Source organism: Saccostrea echinata, unplaced genomic scaffold (genome assembly GCF_033153115.1).
Source record: "Saccostrea echinata isolate AGI-Se365-2 ecotype Australia unplaced genomic scaffold, CSIRO_AGI_Sech_v1 ptg000087l, whole genome shotgun sequence".
In the NCBI taxonomy this organism is placed as follows: domain Eukaryota; kingdom Metazoa; phylum Mollusca; class Bivalvia; order Ostreida; family Ostreidae; genus Saccostrea; species Saccostrea echinata.
Window position 1 is genome coordinate 221,346 of NW_026889836.1, and position 8,232 is coordinate 229,577.

Sequence of the window (8,232 nt, forward strand, 5' to 3'; positions counted from 1 at the left end):
GCCAAAACATACACACAGTGAAGTTTATGATAGTACGGTGTTCGTCTGTTTGTTTGTCTTAGAAATGATTGCAAACAATTTTTTTTTAATTGCTAATGATATATTACGTATATCTCTTATAGGTGCCAAATGCATTATACAAGATTGATAATGAAAATCAAAGTACCTTAAGTACTGAAAGGACTTTTTTCCAGTTATTTTTTTCTTTCACAGTAAATATGATATGTATGTTTTTTACACAGAAAAAAGCAAATTCTTACAGATTTAGAAGAACGGAAGACTTTTTTGTTGCCATGGCAACAAGAGTCTAGTTATTATTATTATTATTCCTCCCAAATTTTGTGAGCGCGATTACTCAGAGATGGTTGGATAGATTTTCACATGATAGTAGGCTGATATATGAAGTTTATATAAAATTCCGTTTTTTGAAAAATTCACTTCCGGTCCGAAGTTACGGCCGATTTTCCAATTTTTAAATGGACATTTGTCCGGTGTTTTTCTCAGAAACGGTTTGAGGTAAAGATGTGAAATTTACAGGAATATTAGATCATGGCATTGTCTTTGTTTCGAAGTTGTTTTCGTGTGTTTCCGGTACTTCCTGTCCGAACCGGAAGTGAACTTGTGCTAGGTCAATTTTTAACTTTTTTGTTTTTTAATATTTTTTCAAGATATTATTATGTATAACAGAGGTTCTTCTACAAATACTAAATATATAATTTGTTTTGAAATCAGATTCCACATTTTGTAGATTTTCGGTACCGTCATTTTCCCTATTTACCTAGTGTGTATACAGTGGGCAAAGAAAGATAACTCTGACTTGTAAGTGGGAATAGAACTTTCGAGATAAAGGCGGAAATAGTATCGATGACGTCAGAGACGTATACACTCTCCATATCAAAATATTTAGACGTTCCATATTCAATCTTCTAAATGTAAGAGTACGTTGGTTACCGCTTCCAGTGCATGTAAAGTTTGAAGTTGCCAGTGTAGTGTAAGTCTGTATTGACAGTTAATTGATTTACACATGAATATATCTAAAAAAAAAAAAATTAATATATATGCTAGCTATAGGTAGCTAATTCAATTAAATATATTATAAGCACTGAATATACATTTATAGTGATGGACAGGCATGCAATTTTATGTATCTCGTATACTAAGTTCAGAATACGATAGTTATAAGCCTTCTATATTATTCTCTATGATTTGAATGCGAAATTATCCCGATTTCCGAGTTTTATTTCCCATATTAAAAAATATTACATGCACTCAAAAAAGGAATTAAGCGATAAAAAAATTGTAATACAGTACTGTTTTAAAGCCTTTATAAATAAATTGATATCTGCCACTGAAAAGAAAGCAAATCAATCTATAGATTAGATTTGGTTATTACATGTATATTTGATAAAAAGTTGAATTATTTATGACACATGATCTATAATCTATATACCCAAGGAGTTATAAAAGATGTGAAAAGGCGATTCTTGGATTCTTGTGAAATACTCAAAGAGTTAAAATAATATGTGAAAACGCGATTCTGTGTGAAATAATTCTTCGCTATATGTTTCTTTTGAAAAAAAAAAAACATGATAAAAAATTTTATGCAATGATATATAATTATGTACATGCAACTGACGTCCGTACTTTTCCTTATAATTCATAAAACTATCTAATTCCTTTGACACCCCCCCCCCCCGGTCTTGATTAATATTTGGAGATGTTCGTGCAGCTAGGCATTTGAATTATATATTCGTTTTAGATTTAAATCTGGAACATGTGGTTATAATTACATTTACATGTATACAGAATTTCATATATTCTATAATGGTAGATTTGTCATTATGATACTGAAATGTTCAATTTACATGTCTGAGAGAGAGAGAGAGAGGAAGAGAGAGAGAGAGAGATTCCCTCTTAATTCGGATCCTCCTATCCATTTACATAGACAAAAAATTAGTTCTATATCAGTGACACCCATTCTTTATTAAATGTTTTCTGATTTCATAGTCAGTCATGGTCACATCCTGTATATTTTTCTGCTTAAAAAGTATCACACGAAGTGCACGTGTGTTGACCTGTCAATCAAAATAACCTGACGCTGTATGCACTGCAAAAAAGTAGCCTGAGTTCAAAATGATCTTGAAGTATGATCTTTAAGTACATCTGATGCAACAAACTTGTGAAAAAATAAAATAAAATAAAAGATCTCGGTATTATGAACTTCGATTGTGGGTCGTGGAGACCGGTCCTTGGGATGAGATCGTATAAATCGAGGTCCCGCAGAAGGTGCTGGCACAAAAAAGATTATTCACTGCTCAATGGTGATAATTGCCAAAGTATAAAAAAAAAATTTGCAGTCTCCTCCGGCGAGTGGTGGCGTCTCCATGTGAGTGAAAAATTCTCGAGAGGGACGTAAACAACATATAATAAATCAATCAATTAATCGATTGCTGAATAATTACTGTTATTGAATAATCTTTCTTATAGGTATGCTGTCAAATCTTGATAGCTTTACAAAACTCAGTGACTTTACGTTTAATGTGATACTAAATTCATTATATTTTTTATAACACCATCACAATTATGCCAGAACATATACACAGTGAAGTTTATGATAGTACGGTGTTCGTTCGTCTGTTTGTTTGTCTTAGAAATGATTGCAAACAATTTTTTTAAATTGCTAATCATCCTTGCTCTATGATATACGTATATCTCTCATAGGTGCCAAATGCATTATACAAGATTGATCATGAAAATCAAAGTACCATAAGTACTGAAAGGACTTTTTTTCCAGTTATTTTTTCTTTCACAGTTAATATGGTATGTATGTTTTTGACACAGAAAAAAGCAAATTCTTACAGATTTAGAAGAACGGAAGACTTTTTTGTTGCCATGGCAACAAGTTTCTAGTTATTATTATTATTCTAACTTAGCTGTTTGGTTATTATTTAAATTACTCTGGAAAATAAATGTTGTTATTAGTATGTACCTATGTAGAACGATGCTGAAAAATTAAATTTAAATACGGGCAATATAGGGGCACTTCAAGCACTGCAACATTTTACTGTTATGTTAAAGACGACAAGTCGTTAATGGAGAGATAATAATCCATGTCATTTAATTTAGCAACTGCAGGAAAATTAGAAAGTTTTTATTACTAACACGTTTTTTTCAATTATTATAGAAATACATTTATTTATTAGAACTAGTTCCGAGAATTATAAATAGTACTGCGGATATCCAGTTAATTAAATATCTTTGGAACGAATTAAATTAATAGTGTGGTTAAAAAAATATTTATTTAATGTAATATACTACAATTCATATATAAATTCTACTGTTAGAGAGAAAAAATTCCTTTCTTCACAATAACTTTATATGTTTGCCATTCAATATGATTAAGCAACCCCCGCCCCCCTTTTCCACGTAGATCGGTCACTTAGTCAGTATTTCCAGTATATTTTAAATTGATATTTAAAAAGAAGTTAACGCGTTTTGTAGCACAGAACAAACATGCATCTAAAAAAGTCATTAAACAATAGTAGTTCAAAATATACACGCGCTGACGGTGGTATTTTAAAGGGAGTATGTTTCAAATTCGTTCGAAGTGTTTATGCCAAATGTATTTTAATTATTTATTTATTAGAAAAATTGGAATCAGATCTAGAAATGATAAAACATGTAAAACTTCTTGGAAATGCTACAGTGTAGCACCTCGCCTTTGGTGTGACGAAACTTTCACACCTGGCTGCACAGTGTCGAATGATTTTGATTGACAGGACAAGCACGTGGACTTCGTGTGAACTTGAAGCAGGAAAATAAAAATCGATTATGACTGTCAAACAAAGTGAATTTGTTGATAAATAAAAAAAGGTTACTTTCACTGCCTGAGATATTTAGATAAAAATTAAGTTTTCGTTTATACAGGTACATGTACATGTACATGCATTTGTGAAAAGGGGGGCTAATACATAATCTCTCTCTCTCTCTCTCTCTCTCATTTGTCCGTTTAATCAAAACTATAACACGTATTACTTAAATACCAAGTTCTGAAATTTTAATCTATAAAAAATAATATGAATGCTTCTTTGTATCACCTTGTCCGAGTATAATCACGTGGAATTGTTTATAGATACATGTAGAAGTCTGCTGAATAAATCATCATTAAAAAAAATGAAAAGACACATAAATATATTATTGCATTAATTTTTTCTAAATATGAGGGTATACATGCAATACGTCCACAGACTAGCAAAATATTTTTTTTATTTTTTTTCTCATTATTTCACACGGAAATGCCTTGACACGGAAATACATGTATGGTTGTTACAACCGTTGTTATTCGTTCTATAAGTCAGTAATGTACTCTTCGAAAATCATTATTTGTAATGGTTTTATATATCAAATGAGAATAAACATATTTATTTTACAACTAGAATGATTTTATTTTTTAAACTACAGCATTCGGTAACAATGACATGTTTTACAGCGATAAAAATCGTGTGATTAAACAGTGGAATTTAAACATCATACATATGTACAGAAAATATTGTAAGAAACTTAATTAATAGTTTTACTAAATGTGCATGTTTCATCTTTCTCAGGACAATTTTTGAATATTTATTTATTTTCCGCCTGACATTAGAATACAATAGAATAGATACAACGCATGGAAAAGATCAGAGGCATTCCGAATAAATCGTTCATCTTGCGTTCACCGTTCGTTCACCGTTCACTTTGCGCTCGCGTTCGCGTTCTGCGTTCACTCACCGTTCAGCGTTCACCTACCGTTCACCAAGTTGCGTTCAGCGTTCACACATCGTTCACTCACCGTTCGCTCTGCGTTCGCTCACCGTTCGCTCTGCGTTCGTTCAGCGTTCGCTCACCGTTCAAGTGGGAAAGTAGAACGTTTCAGGGACTGTATTAATTTCTAAATTTGAAGCACTTCAGTGATATATAGTGTCTTTTGGATGAGACCTAAAAAACCGAACCCCGTACCACGGGAGGCATTGACACGAGAAAGAATCCACACTGCTGCATAGGCCCGAGTGCCGAGTATTATTTTCTTATTTTGAAGCACTTTACCGATATATGGTGTCTTTTGGATGAGAACTAAAAAAACCAAAGCCCGGTGTCACGGGAGGCATTGGCACGAGAAACAATCCACACTGCTCCATGGGCCTGAGTGCCGAGTACTAATTTCTAAATTTGAAGCACTTCAGCGATATATAGTGTCTTTTGGATGAGACCTAAGAAACTGAAGCCCAGTAATACGGGAGGCATTGTGATAAACAATCCACACTGCTCCATGGGTATGACTGCCGAGTAAAGATCTAAATTTGAAGCACTTCACCGATATATGGTGTCTTTTGGATGAGAACTAAAAAACCGAAGCCCCATGTCACGGGCGGCATTGGCACGAGAAAGAATCCACACTACTCAATTGCCCTGAGTGTTTAGTATTATTTTCTAAAATTGAAGCAATTCAGCGATATATATAGTGTCTTTTGGATGAGTTTTAAAAAACCGAAGCCCCGTGTCACGGGGGGCATTGGCAAGATTAAGAATTCTCGCTGCTCTATGGGCCTGAGTGCCGAGTAAAGGTGTAAATTTCAAGCCCTTCACCGATACATGGTGTCTTTCGGATAAGACCTTAAAAAACCGAAGCCCCGTGTCACGGTAGGCATTGGCACGAGAAAAAATCCACACTGCCTGAGTGCCGAGTAAAGATCTAAATTTGAAGCCCTTCAACGATATATGGTGTATTTTGGATGAGAACTAAAAACCGAAGAACCATGTCAAGGGAGGCATTGCCACGACAAAGAATTCTCATTGCTAAATAGGGCTGGGTGTCGAGTAAAGGTATAAATTTAAAGCACTTAACCGATATATGGTATCTTATGGATGAGAAGTAAAAAACAAAAGCCCCGTCTCAAGGGAGGCATTGGCACGAGAAAGAATCGACACTGCTTCATGGGCCTGAGTGCTTAGTTTTAATTTCTAAATTTGAAGCACTTCACCGATATATGGTGTCTTTTGGATGAGAACTAAAAAACCGAAGCCCCGTATCACGGGAGGCATTGGCACGAGAAAGAATCCACACTGCTGCACGGGCCCGAGTGCCGAGTAAAGATCTAAATTTGAAGCACTTCACCGATATATGGTATCTTTTGGATGAGAACTAAAAAAACCGAAGCCCCGCGTCACGGGAGGCATTAGCACGAGAAAGAATCTACAATGTTCCATGGGCCTTAGTGACGAGTATTAAGTACAGGTCCACGTAAGAATCAGGCAATCGGTGATAAGTCGAATATTTCATATTCAGCCAATATTTTTTTATATTATTACTTGATACAGTAGTAATTAAAATAAATCATGATTTTTTCAAAAAGGCACATCCAGGCTGTGATATGTTACTATAAATAGATTCGGGCATTTATGGGCCAAAATGTCAACCAAAAAAGAGGAAGTTCAGTACAGAAGTAACAAGTGTTGTTGTTTTTCATAAATTATCTAACCCTATTTTATTTTGAGAGGAGTCTGTATCCTTCTTGTATTAGTTGTTATGGAGTTGATATCTAGGTCGTATCCATAGTAACCATTGTAATTATATGTCAAGACATTTTGGATATCACAAACATTGTGAATTTAAAACAATATTATTAAAAACAGCAAACACATTATGTAGCTTATTACACATGGAAAAATAAAACAACTGCTCATTATTAGTTTTCCAGTTTAAAAAGTGTGGAAAAATCAATTAGCAGTTTTTAATGAAAAGGAAAACTATTGAGAAATTTTGATAAATTGCTTGAAGTTTGACAAGATTTTTTCCTAAATCTAAGTGCATTGTGTGTAAAATTTAAATTTTATTGAATTGTTTCTTAATTACATTTATCACATTATTATGAATTTTTCTATTCAATGTACCAAGTTTACTCTGGAATTAATTTTATTTCTCTAAAATGGTTTTGGAGAGAATTATGATCGGGATCGAAATTCTGTATATTAAATACCCAACTTTGATGATTCCAGATTTTTTTTCTGTTTTTATTTTAAACAGCTGTTAAAACTAAGCAGGTGCATCCAGTTTTCTTGTATTACTTTTTTCATATAGTAAACATGATGACCAATCACTATCTATTTGGGTGATTCTTCTTATATAACCATTTATTTTTTTTTTCATTTAGTTTTTCAGCTTTTACTGTTTGTCAAATACTAAGTAACTTATATATAACAACAGAGAATACATTATGCCACATGAAGACATAATTATTATGTATAAACAAGTCAGAGTATGTTGGTCTCTGCTAGCAATGTCCTAAAACTCTCAACTTTTATAGATAAAATTATAAAGTCATCAAGTTCTTTGACTCCTTCTAAATCAAATTACATGTATATGAAAGGAATGTAAAGGATTTTGTTCAACTGCAGAAAATGATGCAGCTGCAACATTTGCTTTACTGTACCATTATATGAGCAGGCCAGCAATATGATATTTTTAAATTGCATATTTAACAAATATGTCATGTTGTTCAACATACTAAACTAAATGTTTTAATATGAAAATTTCCAAGTTTATTCTTAAGAAATCAACAATGACCAATTTGCAAAAAGGTTTAACATGTTTATTAAATGTTAACAATTTATAAATTACATTGTACATTATATAAAGATGAAATTTGTAGAAGAAAAGTTATTACAATATCAGTTCTTTATAATCATCATTCCATCCCATGATATAAAAAAAATTGCTTTTTAAACTACAGTACTTTTCAAGCAGACATGCACATTCAAAATTCTGAACTTGATCAATTTAATATATATGGACTTGTGGTGTATCTACTTTTGGATGGTTTCCGTTGTTTTCTCATATAGTACTTGCCACTCTAAATCTCAACTGGTATGCTTTTCCCTTTGTTTACATAAGTTAATGAGCAATGTAGGACTAAAGTTCTACCTACACTACTGTCACTAGCTTTTATGATGGTTAAACACAACAAAAGGCACCAGATTCACTGCTCGATGTGATTTTAGAAAATTCTTTCATTCATAAAGTTTGTTTCCTCATTTTTCACTAAATTTTGAAGTTTGGACAGGAGAAGAAAACCTTGACTGTTTGAGAAGACCAAAGAACTCTTCTGCAACTTGAACTTGTCTGAAAAATTAAATGCAGTGTCATATTACCCAGTATTTTAAACTCTGAATAAGCATAAAATTTAATATTATGAA